General features: G+C 39.8%; 1 protein-coding gene across 1 annotated transcript in view; it reads left to right on the plus strand.

Annotated features, from left to right (window-relative positions):
• The first annotated feature begins 4,787 nt into the window (after window positions 1-4,787).
• STAG1 (STAG1 cohesin complex component) overlaps window positions 4,788-17,697 on the plus strand; it is a 449,323-nt gene continuing 436,413 nt past the window's right edge. Inside the window, exon 1 of the mRNA XM_081234436.1 lies at window positions 4,788-5,021. The gene's annotated coding sequence lies outside the window, so the exon portion shown is untranslated. The remainder of the gene's footprint in view (window positions 5,022-17,697) is intronic.

Consider the following 17,697-nt stretch of genomic DNA (forward strand, 5'->3'; position numbering starts at 1 on the left):
CTCTGATGAATGCAAACAGAAAAGAACTAAATAAATGAGGAGATGGATAGGAAGACTCACTATCATCAAGATGTCAGTTCTTCCTAACTTGATCAATAGATTCAATGCAACCCAAATCAAGATCCCAGCAAGTTATTTTATGGATATCAACAAACTGATTCTTAAGTTTATATAGAGAGGCAAATGACCCAGAATAGCCCTAGAATACTGAAGGAGAAGAACAAAGGTGGAGGAATAATGCTACCCAACTTCAAGACTTACTATTAAGCTACAGTAATCAAAACAGTTGTGATATTGGCAAAAGAATAGACAAATAAATCAATGCAAGAGAATAGAGAGCCCAGAAGTAGACCACCATAAATATAATCAATTGATCTTTGACAAAGGAGCAAAGGCAATACAGTGGAGTAAAGATAGTCTTTTCAATAAATGTTGCTGGAAGAACTGGACACACACATCCAAAAAAAAAAAGGAGAATCTAGACATAGATCTAACATCCTTCACAAAAATTAACTCAAAATGGATCATAGACCTAAATGTAAAGTGCAAAACTATGAAACTCCTGGATGATAGCTTAGGAGAAAACCTAGATGACCTTGGGTAGGGTGATACCTTTTTAGGTATCACCCAACACCAAAGACATAATCCATGAAAGAAATAATTGATCAGCTGGACTTCAGTAAAATTAAAAACTTCTGCTCAGCAAAAGACAATGTTAAGAGAATCAGAAGACAAGCCACAGACTGGGAGAAAATATCTGCAAAAGACACATCTGATAAAGGACTGTTATCCAAGATAGACAAAGAGCACTTAAAACTCAACGGTAAGAAAACAAACAACCCAATTTAAAAATGGGCCAAAGACATTAACAGACATCTCACCAAAGAAGATATACAATGGCAAATATGCATATGAAAAGATGCTGTACAGCACAAGCCATCAGAGAAGTGCAGATTAAAACAACAATGAGATACCACTATATGCATATTAGAATGGCCAGAAACTGGAATACTTTCAACACCAAATGCTGATGAGGATGTGGAGCAACAGAAACTCTCATAATTGTCGGTGGGAATGCAAAATGGTACAGCCACTTTGGAAGACAATTTGGCAGTGTCTTAGAAAACTAAAGATACTCTTACCATATGATCCAGCAATCACACTCCTTGGTATTTACTCAAAGGGGTTGAAAACTTATGTCTGCACAAAAACATGTATAGGAATGTTTATAGCAGCTTTATTTATAATTGCCCAAACTTGGAAGCAACCAACATGTCCCTCAGTAGGTGAATGGATAAATAAACTGTGGTACATCTGGACAATGCATTATTATTCACTATAAAGAAATGAGCCATCAAGCCATGAAAAGACATGAAAGAGGCTTAAATGCATATTACTAAGTGAGAGAAGCCAGTCTGAAAAGCCTAACTACCATACGACAATTAAAAAAATCAGTGGTTGCCAGGGATGAGGGAGGAGGAGGGAAGAATACACAGAGCACGGAGGATTTTTAGGGCAATGAAAAAACTATTATGATATTATAATGATGGATGTATGTCATTATACATTTGTTCAAACCCATAGAATGTACAATACTAAGAGTGAACCCTAAGGAATCACCTATGGACTTTGGGTGATTATGATGTGTTAATATAAGTTCTTCCTCAGTAACAACTGTATCATTTTGGTGAGTGATGTTGATTACAGCGGAGGAGGCTATAATGTATGTAGGTAGATGGTATATGGGAAATCTTGGTTCCTTCCTCTCAATTTTGTTGTGAACCTAAAACTGCTCTAAAAAAATAAAGTCATTAAAAAAAAAAAAAGATTCTGTGAAAGGAATGCCATCATTATTGTCATGAAACAAGTTGACTGATCGTCTTTTACTTTAAGCAGGACTCTAAGGTCAATGGAATAACTTTGAAATCTTCTTCATGCTAAAATTATCCAGAAGGGAAAAAGACGTAAGTCCAGCCAAATTTTAAAAGGAGTTCTGCCATCTAAATAGTCACAAACTAGTTTTTTATGTTATAAGGCAAAGATCTTCACGTTATTGGTTAATAAATGTGGGCCATTTAGTCTGTAAAGCATTTATATTATATTTACATTAATGTGTAATCCTGTAAATGCAATTTTAAGTTTATAATACTAAATTTAATATTATATTTTTGGACCAGGTTGGCTAAAAGATTGAGTTGAAATAAAAGTTTAATGGGCATGTGCTTCTTTAGACATCTAACCTATCAACCTGAATCTTCAAAGTGGGCCAGGTCTCATTTCACATAATTTGAAACGAACAATGAGGTAGAAATTCCAAAGGGCACCAAGAAACTTGGACTAAGCAAATGTTTGTTCTATTGATACTTTATTCCCTATCCCAAATAATACTTAAGAACCCTTAGCACCTACCTACACTAGTTCCAGGTATTCTTTCTGACATTTTGTTCATACCTCTGACTTGAAGCTGTTAACGAAAACTGTGGTGTTTGAAAATCTTTGCCAAGAACTTTGGAATCTTAAGAACTTCATGAAAGCAGAGGCTCCTGGGAAATGTGTGATTCTGCAACAAAGTTAACTTGTTATAGGACCTATTACTTTATCTTACCAAATAGCTAAAGCTTGAATGTATCTGAAATTACAATGCTATTAAGAGAAATCAGGAAACTTGAATAAGAAAGATGCATTATTTTAAATGTTGAATTTTGGGCTGGAGCTGAATTTTGGGCAAGAAAGCTGAATATGAGGAATGTTAGTTAAGAGAAAATCAGGAACAGATAGTAATTTAAAGAGACTTTTGAAGAGAAAGGATAGTAGAGGAGAACAGAGAGCTAGGAGTTGAACTATGGATTGGAAAAAAGAGGAGGCGCTAGCCAAGGAACCAGAAGACCAGGAAACCAGGTAGGTTGTAGATCCCAGGAATTGTCTTAAAAAGGGGGGAAATAAATAGGGTTTCAAGGAGGGTATAGGATTGGGTGTGCCAAGAAAAAGAGGATGAGAAAATGGTTGTGACCTGAAAGTGTAAATTCAGTTTGTTGTTATCGGTTAGATTGATAAAAGCTAAGGAATAAGGTGGAAATGAAGGTGGGAGGCTGCTTCTTTTGAGAAATGTGACAGTGAAAAGAAGGTTGATAGTACTGTAACTGGAGGGAGTAGTAGTACTGAAATTTTTTAAATGACCATGGAAACTGCTGAAAAACAGAAGTCAATGGCAAGATGTTAAAGATATAAGACCCTAGGAAAGTGGTGGAAGGAGGAAATGGGAAGGAACGGCATACGTAGTCCAGGAAGAAAGACTAGCTTTGCAGAGAAGGGGAGAATGGGTTAATTTGGTGAGAATTTGAGAGGTCATGAACAGGGTGTGGTTACAGATATTTTAATACGGAGAGAATATCAAACCGGAATTGGAATTCCATAGCTTTGATCCCTGGAAACTAGATGATTTTATCTATTAGTATGGATTGGGACTGTCACCTTAACAAGGAAAGCTTCAATAGTCCTTGGGGAGAATACGATAGGAAGTCAACCAAAGATGAGTGAAAAAAATTGTAAGCGGGAGTGCAGTCACAAATTCATACCAAGCAGGTAGAATTGTGACTTCCTCCAGTGAAAACCCACACACCTGTGACCCTTGGGAGAGAAATCAGAAATACGGGTAATCTACTGGAGACTGGCCGTTAAGACTATTTAAAAAAGAGTTGAGCGATTCTAAGGCAAGACAGAAATAGAGCTGGGTATAGTAACAGACATTTAGTCATAAATGGGGCTGATGACCTGGGAGACTAAGGATTCACTTTTGTATTGAAAGTTGTGAGTGGGTGAAAGGTAGAAGCCACGGCCACAGAGACGCGGGCGGAGAGTACAGAAAGGCGACATTCGGCGGCATATTTTGGTCATGATCTCACGTTAGTCAACTTTCCCTTTTGGCAGCTAAAAGGCTAGGATTTTCACGTGCATTTCACAGCTACTGACAGTAGTCCTAGGCTGTGGAAGGTGAAATCTGATTCCAAAGCAGAGGCTGTATTTTCCCAGTCTACCTACATTCTTTACTCACTAACTAGCCAATGCTGCCGCCTTATGCAAAGCCGGCACCACGGAGAGGATCTGCTTTACAGAGGCAGGGACGACGCCAATCGGCCTGCGGCGAGCAGTGTTGGGTCTAGATCGGCGGCGAGGGAGGTCCCAAACAATTCTCGAAACCTTTTCACCCGCGCCGGGGGAAGCGCCTCGTCAACAGTCAACAATAAATCGCTAGTACAATGCTAAACTCTGAGGCCCTCGTCAAACCCAAGAGAGGCGGGAGCACAGTTTTGTGCCGCCACCCCCTCGCGTTTCCGCAGAGCTCGTCCCGGGCGGGGGATGGGGGTAGCAAGAGCCGGGCGGGGCTCTGGGGAAGCGCCAGTCCCGCGACCCGGGGAGGGGCCTCGGTGGAGGGGCCGGGGGCGGGTTTCCCTCCCAGGTCTCGGAAAAGCTCCAAAAATGGCGGGCAGCAGCTCAGCTAGCGGGGCGCGCAAGCGCCGCCGCGGCCATCCTTCCGCCCGCCTCGGGCGGCCACGAACCGTCCACAGGGCCCTCACGGAGAGGTATCCGCCGCTCGCGATTGGCTGAGCTGGGCCAGCGCTCCGTGCGGGGGCCGGGCCGCCACGCAGCGGCCACGTTTCCCGCCCCGCTGGCGCGCGTGCGCGTAATCCCCACAGGAAAGCGTTTGCGCGCGTCCCCGCCGCGGCCTCCAGCTCGCGCCTCAGCTCCCTCCCCTTTCCGGGCAGGTCCGTCCCGTCAGCGAGGCAGTAAGCACGGCGGCCAGCAGAGGGCGGTCCGGACCCAAGTCTGCAGCGGCGCCATTGGCGTGTGGAAAATGCCACCAGATGGCGGGTTAGGATTGCAGCTCCGTTGAAGGCGCGGCCCCCGCTCCCGAACCCCCGGCGACCACCCCGTAACAACCCCCCCACATCGGGAATAACACACCGGAGACTTTTGGGGGGAAACTAGGTCGACGGCCGGCTGCGCCCGGATGGGCAGCTGAGGTGAGTGCGGGCGGCGGCGACGGCAGCGGGGGGCGGGAAAGAGGGGGAATGCGGCGGCAGCGGCGCGGGGGCTGGAAGCGCCGATCCAAGATGGAGGCCGGGAGAGAGCGAGAGAGCGCGAGCGGGGAGCGGGCGGGCCGGGCGCGGGCCCCGCGCGGGGGAGGGAGGCCGCGCGGGCCTGTGCGGGGCGCGGCGGTCGCCGGCCGTCCGGGAGCCGGGGGAAACGACTGTGGGCGCGGCGGGCGACCCGGAGCCCTGGTCACCTCGCACCCCTCTCGCGGGCCCCGAAAATTGTGCCCCCGCCCGTTCAGGCACTACGGCGACGGGCGCGGAAGCCTTTGTGGCGCGCTCGGGCCCGCCGCCAAGCCCGCCCTCCGCCCCCCCGCCTGGACTCTCGGGACTCGCCCGCGCCCGGCGGGGCCGGGCCGAGGCGGGCTGGTGCGAATGCCGCCCGCCGCCCTGCGTTTCTGCGGTGTTTTAGCGGCGGTGGCGGCGTCACATGACAACGAGCTCGCCTCGGCGGAGGGGCCGGGGGGTCGCTCGGCGTGGCGGCCGGCCCAGGCCTCTTCTCGGTGGGGTGGAGCGGGGGGCTGGCGCTTGGGGCAGAGGGGACGTCGAAGCCGGGCTTTCCCGCTATCTGCCCTCCCCGCCCCCGACGGAGGCCTCCTTGTGAAACGTGTCCAGGCCGGAGCACTGCCCCGCTAGTTTGCCAGCCCCCCGGGAGACGAGGCCAATAAAAGTTGTTTTCCCTCCTTTCTCGGGGTGGGGGTGGTGGTGAAGAGCTGGGAAACTGGAGTGCCTGGAGTAGGACCTGGGCCTCGATTGGAGAGTCCAAACTGGGTGCTGCTTGTGTGCTGTAGGGACTAAGAAATTTTCAGGTTTTAGGATTGTCACGTCAACCCTTACACCAACATTTGAAATTTTATCGATTTTCTTCACATTGCAGAGAATCGTGCCCCGGGCGTATAAGTCATGGGATGGTTTTGGACGCTTATAGGCTCAAAACGATGCTGTTTGTATGTGACGACAGCGAATTATTTGCTGTTAAAGTCGATGTTAAGATGATGAATATATAGTTTATCCCTTCTCGTGGTTGTGACTAGAAAGGACTTTATTTTGCATCTCTTAGCAAACATAGTGTTTATGAAAGTATTTGACTTGGCATAAAGAAAGTTGAGTCATTTGTAACTTACGTGGAATTTGACTTCACCTTTTAGATTTTCCTGTATCTTTTTAAGAAAATTGCAAATTCTGATGGTGAAGCACTTAGGAAAATACATACAACAGTGAAAATAAAAACAACCTGTGTATTGTATGATATATTGTACCACGTTCTCATATTTATAACGTACGAAATATTAAGGCTAAAAAAATTTGTCCAAGGGGGGAAATAGTGAAAGATTCGGAAAGGTTGTTTACTTGCTTTGGATTTTTGAGAATAGTTATAACACAGATTGTTTGCTATCTAAATAAAGTACTAAAAAACCGACAAGCGTTTTGCTAAAGCTTTTTCATTACATTTCAAAATGTACATTTTTTTCAGATGGTCTACCCACGGTCATTTTTACAACCAAACTACTTTTGATTGGAAAATTTTCAGTATCCACTTTAGTTTTGACATTCTGACAAAGCTAAGGGGTATATAAATAGATGCGAAATACGGGAAATTGTTATGTTACTAGGAATGCTTCCCTTGAAGACAGTATACAGGTACTGTTGATTTGAATGGCTCTTTTAAAGCCTTAAGGGGGCTGTGGTAGGGGAGAGAGAGCCCTGGACTGAAGTTACTTTAAACATACCCTAGGTTTGTGATCTTTGGGGTGTCACTCTTCCAGCCTTTCTTTCCTCATCACTAAAATGAAGGTAATAAATTATATGATAGTTGTATAACAAGCTGTGTGTGGAAAAGCCCTTCTTAATTATTAAAGCTGTAAAAATTTATGTAATTTTATAGTTTTAATCTTTTTCCTTGATTCTGGATCTGTATATCTTCATAATCAGTGCTGTGAGGAGATACAGTGCACTCTGGAGAAAAAGATGTCTCTTCCCCCTTTTTATCCTTTTCTGTTTTGTCCTATGTTGATGGAGTGTATTAGTTTCCTCTTTATGTACAGCGAAGTACCACAAATTTACTAGCTTAAACAACACCCATTTATTAGCTCACAGTTTCTGTAGGTGAGAAATCTGGGTACTTTGGGGTCTCTTTTCAGCATCTCACCAGGCTAAAATCAAGGTGTTAGCTGTGGCTGCCGTTCTTATCTGAGGCTCATGACCTTCTTCCGTGCTCACTACGTGTTGGCAGAATTTCCTTGTGGCTGTATGACTGATGTTGCCATCTTCTTTCTAGCTGTTGGCCAAGGACCTTTCTCAGTTCCTTACCACATGTTCACGTAGGCCTTTCACATCATGGCTGTTTGCTTTCACCCAGGCAAGCAGAAGTCAGTTGCTCTGGCTTACTCTGTCTCTGTCCTTTGGACTCCCTTTTAAGACCCCTTTTTAAAGCTGATCTGATTTGGTCAGACCCACTCAGGAAGGTCTCCTTTTTGGTGAACTCAACTGATTAGGGAACTTAAATACCTATGCAAAAATCTATTTGCCATGTAACAATCACAAGAGTGATGTTCCATTATATTTACAAGTCTCTCCCACACTCAAGGGGAGGGCTGTATACTAAGGTGTGGGTCATTGTGGATTGTTAGAATTTTGCTTGCCATGGGGAAAGAAGTATTTTTACAGTTGCTTCTTTAGAATCTGGATGTACAAGAAGAGCACATAGGCAGAGCAGTATAACCCCCACCTGGTAAGTTTACTCATACTGGTTTTGTCTTCATGCTTTTTCCTTTTTGTATTTCATGGTAGCTCAATTGAAGTGCGTCCCTCTATAAAAGCATTTTATTGCATTTAGAGGAAATTAAAAATAAAAGTTAAAAAGTTAAGTAAAAAGAAAAAAGGCAATAGAGATTCTCTAATTCTCATTACTGCTTGATACCTATTGTTTTACTAATTTTAGGGATGAGATTGAATCTCAGGGAAGTTAATAAATTTAAATGCCTAAGATCACACTCTTATTAAGTGATAGGTAGATTCATAAACTCATTACACCAGACATTTGCTGTGGTGTGATTGGTCCAGCAACTTTTGAAGAAGGGATTATGAAAAAGAATAGTTATTTAAAACAGAGTAGGGAGGGGCTTCCCTGGTGGCGCAGTGGTTGAGAGTCCGCCTGCCGATGCAGGGGACACGGGTTCGTGCCCCGGTCCGGGAAGATCCCACATGCCGCGGAGCGGCTGGGCCCGTGAGCCATGGCCGCTGGGCCTGTGCGTCCGGAGCCTGTGCTCCGCAACGGGAGAGGCCACAACAGTGAGAGGCCCACATACCGCAAAAAAAAAAAAAAAAAAAAAAAAAAAAAAAAAAAAAAAAAAAAAAATAAAATAGAGTAGGGATATTATTGGTGGACAAAGAGGGTAGCAGAAATTGGTCATGGTATGCGGGAGGTTTAACAGTCCAAGAAGCAAAACACCTTCAAGAGGAGGCAATTAGGACAGTTTTAGTTAAGAATAACAAGATTTAGAGACTATAACCAGGAGTTAAAATTGTTCGGGAGATACAGCTTAATTTCTTAATAGAGAGGTGATATAGTAAGCGCTTGGAAAATCTTTGCTAGCTGAATTAAAATATGAATCTCTAGAATTTAGATGATTCTTGGTACTGTGATGCTCTGTAGGGGAAAGTAGGAAGCAGAGACCTAAGAGGATGCTCTTGCATAAGCCCAAGAAAGATGATTCTTGAGGTGGGAATTAGGATGTGTCTACAGAGGAGGAGGGATCAGTTTTCTGTCATTGTGGTAGTCAAGAGGATGGGATCCCAACTTCCTGTGTTTTAGTGCTGAGAGAAACCTTGTCTATTGACAAATGTGATTCTTTTTAAGTGAGCTTTAAGTAGGTCATAGACCACTTCGTTTTATAGAATCCTTTTTCTGTTTCACTCCTTATTTCTTCCTTCAGGTTTCTTCTCCCTCTTGTAATTCTTTAAGCCAATTAGTGCTTAAAGGACATCTCAATCCTACCTTCTTTATAAGATACATCCTTAGTACTATGGGCCTAAATGATGTACCAGTTGGTTGCCCAAATTTCTCTAAGGAGTTTTGCTATAATTAAACAGCTCTAGAGATGGCTTTTAACTTGCTAGAAGCTCCAAGTTACAAAAACATTTTATGTTGTGACCCAGTACAAACACACACACCATGGAAATAATGTCTAACCTTTATGTGGTACACGCTGATTTTTTAATTTTTTCTTTCTTTTAAATTAAGAATGCTGGTTGCAACTCACCTATGTGATATCATGACTTACAGCAACCCACAGCCGAATTATAATCTCATTGGTAATTGGGAGAGTGCAAAGTAGAACCATAAGAAGAAATCATTTCACTTCTATCAGATTGGCAAACATTAAAAATTCTGATAATATCAAGTGTTAATGAGAATGTGGGGAAATTAGACTCCCACTTTTGGAGGGACATAGTCATTTTGCAAAAGAAAATGACTTTTAGTAAGTTGAAGAATACATGTACCATAAACCTAGCAATTATACTTATGTCTTTATATTTCTGATGAGAGATATTCTTGTATGTTGGGGTAGGTGAACAAAAATATTTGCAGTAGCCAAATTTAGCAACAGAGTGCTCATCATTCTACCACAGGTTTTCAAACACCAGTGGTGGTTTTCAAATGTTAATTTTGGTGCCTAGGATAACCTCACTTGATCATAGCGTATTATCCTTTTTATGTTTAATGTTTTGTTAGGGCTTGAGGATATTTCTTCCTCAGGGATATTATTTTGTAGTTTTCTTTGGTTGTAATTTTTTTTTCAGGTTTCAGTATTAGGATTATGATGGCCTCATAAGATAACCCGGGGAGGTGTTCCCTCTACTGACTGAAAGACTTTGTGCAATATTCCTTGACTGTTTGATAAAATTCCTCAGTGATACCTTTTGAACTTAAATTTTTTTGTGTGTGTGTGGGAAGACTTTTGGTAAATTCAAATTCAATTTTTACTAGACATAGGGTTATTCAGATTTTGTTTCATCTTATGTTAGTTTTGTTGTATTTTTAAAGGAATTTGTTGACATTAGTTGTTTATATGATTCCCTTGTTATCCTTTGACTGCTTGTAGGATTTGTAGTGATATCTCTTTAATTTCTGGTGTTGTTAATGTGTTCTTTCTTTTTTTTCTTGGCCAGTCTAATTCTTGGTTTATCTATTTGTATCTCTTTTCAAAAATAACATTGCTAATTTTCTCCATTTGTCTTTTCTCTCTCATTTGTTTCTGTTCTTTATAATTTTCTTTCCCCCATGTATTTTGCTTTTCTTTTTCTAGCTTCTTAAAGTGGTCATAGATTTCAGACATTTCTTGTTTTCTAATGTAAGCATTCAAAGCTATAGATTTTCCTCCAAGCACTGCAATATCCTGCAGATTTTGATATTTTTATTATCTTTTAGTTTGAAATAGCTGCTGATTGCTTTGTGATTTCTTTGTTGACCCATGGATTATTTAAAAGCGTGTTGTTTAATTTTCATGTATTTGGGATTATTTTAGATATCTTGTTATTGATTTCTAACTTAATTTTATTTTGAGGTCTTGAGATATATTCTGTATGATTTTAATCTTTTTAAGTGTACTGAACCTTGTTTTATGGTTCATCATATGGTTTATCTTGGTAAATGTCCCTTTCACACTTGAAAGACTATTCTGCAGTTGTTGGGTGTACTATTCTGTAAATATCAATTAGATTAAGGTGCTTTGGTAGCATTTTTCAAATCATTTATGTCTTGGGTTTTGTTTTATTTGTTTTGTTTTTTTTAGTCTAGTTCTATTCAGTTGCTGAGAGGGATGTTAAAATATCCAACTATGACTGTGGAATTATCTGTTTCTCCCTTAATTCTGTTAATTTTTGCCTCATGTATTTTGAAGCTCTGTTATTAGGCACATACAATTTACGATTATTAGGTCTTTCTGATGAATTGGGCTTTATGAAATGTCCCTCTTTATCCCTGGTAATAGTCTTTGTCTTAAAATCTGCTTTTCCTGATATTAATAGAGCCACTCCAACTTTCTTGAGCTTACTGTTTCTGTAGTGTATTTTCTTCCATCCATTTACTTAAAACTCTTTTTTCCTTTATATTTACAATGTGCCTCTTGAAGGCAGCGTACAGTTGAGTTTTGCATTTTTTATCCTTTCTGACAGTATGGAAGTGGAATCTATCAGTTATAATAAACATTGATTATGTGCTAATGCCTGTCAAGAACTGTGAAAGTTCGGAGATTTTACCCTACTTGCAGGCTAAGTTAACCTGCTACAGTTTAATGGAGTCATGAGACTCCTTGGTGAGAGATGAAGAACAGTGCATTACAGCAATAGCAGTACAGTAGCCACAGCTATTAGTGTCAGATCTTGGAGCCCCAGTTTGTACATGGTAGAATGAAGATGTGACACTCGCACATGCATTGGGTTGTGGTAGAGGAGGGGAATCCCAAGCTTAGAGAAACTGGAATCTTTATAATGAATGGGTTGTAAGCATACCTCTCCGTTTCTCTGAGGGAGATGCTATTTCTTTTTTCCAAGATTCTACAAATATACTTGAAAAGATTGGATCAAAGGCAGTTGGTGCCTCTGTTTTCAAGACAGGCAGAAAAACAAGAGACTCATGGAGGATTGTCTTTCAAAACTGCTCAGTGAATTTTCCCAATTTCCTCTATGTTATTAGCTTCGATTTTTCTTTTATTTCGTACATGGCCCCAACCTAGCTTTCCAGCTCTGTCTCTGCGCTGTACTTCTCTGTAGGTTTTATGCTCTCACCAATTTGATTACATACTTATATTCCCCCCCCCCATGTCTTTGTTCTGGGGTATAATGTGTGTGTAAGAAACACTCATTGAGTGTTTACTGTATACCAGTAAATATTTTACAGTAACCCTGTGAGGAAGTTATTATTATGTTGCTGCTATCTGTTTTACAGGTTAAACTTATTTAATCTTAAATTAACTAAATTAAGTTTATTAGATTTGCTTAAACCTCTCAAGTTTGTGATGAGGGAGGGACACATTGTAGAGACGTTTTTGGAGTATTCTATTTCTCGATGTTAGTAGTAGTTACGTGGAGTGTTCACTTGATAATTCTTTAAACTGTTATCTAGATTTTATGTATTATGCCGTATAATTGATATAGCTCACAAAGAAAGGAAAAACAGAAAAAACAAACACTGAGCTGTAGAATCTGTGTAAAATCTTTCCTGATAACTTCAGCCAACAGTTATCACCGTCTTTGTATTTTCATTTACTGCAAATGCATTATTGCATTTATTGTTGGCACTTTAAGACTTGGTAAGTGGTGGTGTTCATAAGACACGGTGTTTTGTAGACTAATTGTTGCAAGGCCAGACAACTAATAAATTGAGAGAGCCAGGATTTAAACCCAGACTTACTTTCAGAACCCACACTCTAAATCTGTTAAAAGGGCATTTTAATCTCAGCCTTATTTATGCTTTTTGTAATCTTTTGAAGTTTATTTTACAAAGATTTGGTTTTCTTTCTTTTTCTATCATATAACAGTCATGAGGTCTTGAGTAGAACATTTAATTTCTAGAGGCCTCAGTTGTCTTATTTCTGTGATGGGAATCCAGTTAAGATTCTTTCAGCAAATATTAATATGAGTGCTTACTCCATGACTAGTAGTGAGTATACAAAGTTGTTAAATACATAGACTTTGCTTTTAAAGAGCTTCTGTTTTATGGGGAGAGATTATAAACCGAAACCGAAACCAAACCCCAAAGCAACAAAACAAATAGGGATACTACCTGAAATGTTGTGAGGGCGTTAGGTTCAGGATACTTTGGAAGCATAAAGTGCAGAGGTAAGAGGACAAGCCCTTCTCCTTGTCAGGTCCCCCCAAATGATAGATTATTTTTAATGGGTCAGGAAGAGTCGGAAGAGTTTTTCAGGGTAGTCCTTTTATTTTCTAATTGAGATAACAATACTTAAGTATTACCTGTATTGTCTTTAGGCTCTCTGACAAGATTTCTCTTCATAATTGTTGAGTTGGTTTAAAGGTTCAGGTAGAGGTTTGAGACACCACTGCTTGTCTCCTCAATCTTAGGCAGAAAAAAAGTTTTATACATAGTCAAGCATGACCATGACCTGATTGTCTCTTTTGAGGTACCTGATTCCCTCTGTTATTCTAAAGCTCTGTCGATTCTATTATATCATGTTATTATTTTTTCTTATCTCATTTAGAGTACTGAGAGGTAGGCTTTCTCTGTTCTCTAGTAGAGATAGTACAAGGTAGCATATGTGCAGAAATTCTTATGACAGAATGCAAGATACAAAAGCTAAAGAATGTCTTAAGCTGTGTTCTGCTTTATTTTTAAAGCGTAAATTAACTTTCAGGAAGAAAATGCCTTACTTACCTTGTACTGTTAGGGATAGTTAAAAAGTTTGTATGTTCACAGATGAAGGAAGCATTATCACATGATTAAAGGCTAAGAAAGCCATTATATATTGTCCAAGAGAGTTCCTGACACCTGAGTTAACACAGCCTATGTCAAATTCTAACTCATCTCCTTCCTAGGCATGTAAACTTGGGCAAATTCTTTAACCTCTCTAAATCTCAGTTTTCTCACCTGTATAATGGAAGTAATAAAAGCATGTCTCGTGGATTGCTGTGTCAGTTAAAAAGTTAACTCTTAACTATTAGACTATGTTGCATTGTATATAAATCCAAAAGACATTAATCTTAAATTTAAAAGGTGAATAAAATTATAATCCAGATAAGTCATAAGATTACTTTCCAGAAGCAGAGTTTTAATTAATTGGTTCTTACTAGCACATAAAGCTAGTTTAATAAACTATTAATGAGAGAGGTCAGAGGATGAGGTACTCAGGTTAATAGAGAGGTGAGAGTTATAGCCAGAGTTTTCTGCTTATTGTTAAACGTATTGTAAAAATCAGGCTCTTTTTTTCTTTAGAAAGTACTGTATCTTGGAAAGCCATTGTAATGCTTCCTTGGTAATTGAGAAAATTTGAAGACTGTATCAGGATTTTTATTTATGAATATTAGCTTTGCATGTATAATTTTGCAAACAAAGAGACTTAAGAATGAATCTTTACCAAAAGCAAAACATAATCTTGAAAGTTACCTCTTTAAGTTCCTAGACAAAGTAAGATGGTTAGATGGCTGCTTTTCCTCTCATAAAAATGGGGTAGAGGGAACAAAACCTGGGTTAATCTGAGTTTTTAAAAAAAGTTTTGGATATTTAATATTTTATTTTATAAATGCAAAGGGAGTGTGATACAGGAGAGAGAAAACTAGTATAGGGCCAGTGACTTGAGTTTTAATTACAGCTTTACCACTAACTGGCTGTGTGTCTTTGAGTCACTACTTCTCGGAGCCTCAATTTCTTCGTTGTAAAATTAGTTTCCAAGATTCCTGTAAATTTTTTAGTCCATGTTGAAATAATCAAGAAATAATTCTGAATCAGGTAATGCAAAGTTTTTGATTTTAAAGACTTTAGTTTTGAAAAACCTAAGTGTGTTATCAGCAGGCCCTTTTGTCTCATCTTCCAACAGGTTATTAGAATAATTCATGCTTCCCCCTAGCTGAGTAGTGTACAGGCCAAATACATTAATATTTAGATAGTATTTATGGCTTTTGGTTCCAGCTGTGGGTGTGTGTTTGCTTCTTTATTTGGTGAGAAAGAGATAGATTAGCAAGTGTCTTCATATAATTTTAGTCATTGTGAGTCATTCAAACATGTATTGAACATCTACAGTGAGCCATACACTGTGGGTATAAAAACATTAAAGCACAGCTCTTCCTGATGTACAGAGAAGGCAATTCAAGACTCAGAACTTAGGTGTGATATAACCTTCTCCAAAAATCCTTTCCAGACAGCCTTATTGCCCCTTCCTCCCATCGTCTCTCCCTTTCTCAAGTCCAGGGTTGATCTAAGGGCTCTTGCTTTGTGTTTTAGTGGTAGGCTGTGCCAGGGCTGCCATGACTGGTTGGGAATTGGTGGTGCTCTGTATAAAGGTGCCATGGCCAAGGGGCTAGGTGGGGACTGGAATCCAGGTTTCACTCTGCTTGACCAACTGTCCGTTTGCCTTTTCAGCATTTTCTAATTCGCCTGCCCAAAGGAGGCCTTTTCCCCCAATTCTTGCAAAACAGCCTGTATATGGTAGCAGATATCTAACCCGTGCGTTAGTGTACCATTAAGAATATTCTGTAGTGTGTTTTTTTTTGGCAGATAAGTATTATAGTAGGCAATAAATGCCTTGAGGTGGTTTGTTGAAGTGAGCAAATGCTTCCTGAAGGCAAATTCTTATATAAGTTTTGAAAGAAAAGTGAAAGCCAAGCAAGAATGGGATGATGGAGATGGGAATGGCATTCCAGGTGAATACACAGGGACAATGTAGTGATGTAGTCTAGAACCCAGTGGTTCTTAAATTGTGCTCCGTGCCTCAGCAGTATTAACATTACCTGAGAACTTGTTAGAAATACAAGTTCTTGGTCCTCACCCCAGTCCAATTGAATCAGAAATTCTTGAGATAGAGACCAGCAACTTGTGTTTTGAGAGCCACTACTATAGCCCACTTCTTGAGGAAGCATTATTTGAGTGTGTGTGAAGAGCTTGGGGTTACCTATAGAGGAGTGATTAAAATATAGAGCCGTAAGCAGTGACCAGAGTGCCTAGTGTGCCAAACTAGAGTTTGAACTTTGTCCTTAGGCCAGTGGCTGCACATTAGAATCACCTGGGAGCTTTAAAAATACACCAAAGAATGAGTGGGATCTACCCCAGACCAACTGACATCAAATCTCTGATTTTCTGATGCACAGAGGGTTCTGAAGTACATAACTGTCAGAACTTGGTTACTGATTATAATAGTACACATGTTTATTGAGAATGTGGCAAATACTATGTTGAGTAGCATGATAATAAACACAGCTATCTTACATAGGTATTACTCACATTTCACAGAGGAGGTAAAGTACCTTTTCCCAATATTACCTAGCTAGGAAGCCGTGGGTTTGAGTCCAGGTTTTTATAACTCTGAAGTCTAATCTCTTAAGCAACTTTTTTTTTAAACCTGGAGTTCCTAAACTTAGATGGGAAAATAATATTTTCATGTTCCCTAACCTCTAAGTGAGATTAGCATTTTCTTCAACTTTGAATGTAGGCAACAAATCACAGTTGTATGAGCAATGCTGTAACTTTGTTACCAATAGAAATCAGAAATATTTTCATATTAAATTACAGATGTTGCAGATATCTCAAAATATCTTTTATCCTAATCAGTGCTTTAAAATTGGGCTGTTAGACCCACCTCTAGATCTTTTATTTACTGTGTTAAAGAAGCACATACAATACTGTATCACAAGTTTTTTTTTGATATGTTGATAATTATATTTGAATATAATTAATAACAAGTTCCTTTTCTAAGTATGGTAGCCTTTGCAGAGAGTGTTTAGTAGGGTAAGGTAGACAGGAAATAAAAAATTCATTTGTTTTGTTATCTTGTTGAATAGAGATCCTTAAAAAAGTCTCTCTTTCCTTCACCACTTCTCTTTTATTTGACTTGTTAAATAGACCAAAACCCAAGTTCTTTGTTACCTGTCAAAGTTATTAGATTAAAAACTACTTTGGGTTTAGAGTGCTTTTTTCCTAAGCACTTCTTAAAAAATTAGAGAAGATAAGCATTATCTTATCAGGCATTCTAACTCTCCTGTAGTCTGTTACAGTGCTGTTTAATAGAACTTTCTGCAGTGATGGAAATGTTTTGTATATGTGCTATCCAGTATGGCAGCTGTTAACCATAATGATGCAAAGAAACAAAATAACAATAATATTAATAGTTAACAGTTTTGGTAACCTTAATAGTTAACAGTATTTCCTATATACCAGGCACTGTTTAAGCATTTTACATACATTAACTTATGTGATCCTTACAACAAGCCCATGAGGTGGGTAGTGTTGTTAAGTCTTAGTTTACAGATGAGGAAACTGAGGCATGGAGAAGTTAAGTGATTTTCCAGAGTTCACATAGCTAGTAATTAGCAGAACTGGGATTCAGACCCTGGCAGTCTGGCTGCCTTTATGTTTCCTTTATAATATATTGCTTTACCACTTTCCACAGAACCCCCCCCCCCCAATGCATGTACAGAATGCTGTCAGAAACAGTATATTAAAAAGGAATTTAAGATAAATCATTTTGTTCTAATTATTAGCTAAAAGTTGTGGAGTTTTCTATAAGTAGACTTGTATTTGTATTAGACATACTAGGTATTTTTAGTAACCAACACTGATATTGTTAAACAGTAATTTATATTCTTCCTGAATTTAAAGCTGTGTTCAGAAATTGAATATTCATATGGTTATTTTGTTTACTGAGCTAACTGAAGTATAATTCTGAAGTCATTTTATGATAAATTGGCTTTGGTTAACGGATATTTTGCTTTCCTCAGTCAACATACATATATGAATGAGTAACCTGTGTTACACCTAGTATGGTATGTTATGTTCCTGGAGGCCTGGAAGGGGAGAGGTATCTCCTAGGTACAAAATTACATTCTTACTGTATTCAGGGCGAGCTGGTGGTAGAGTGATATTAAAAGGGTCAAGAGA

This window comes from Mesoplodon bidens (genome assembly GCF_964165515.1).
Source record: "Mesoplodon bidens genome assembly, chromosome: 5".
Taxonomy (NCBI): Eukaryota; Metazoa; Chordata; class Mammalia; order Artiodactyla; family Ziphiidae; genus Mesoplodon; species Mesoplodon bidens.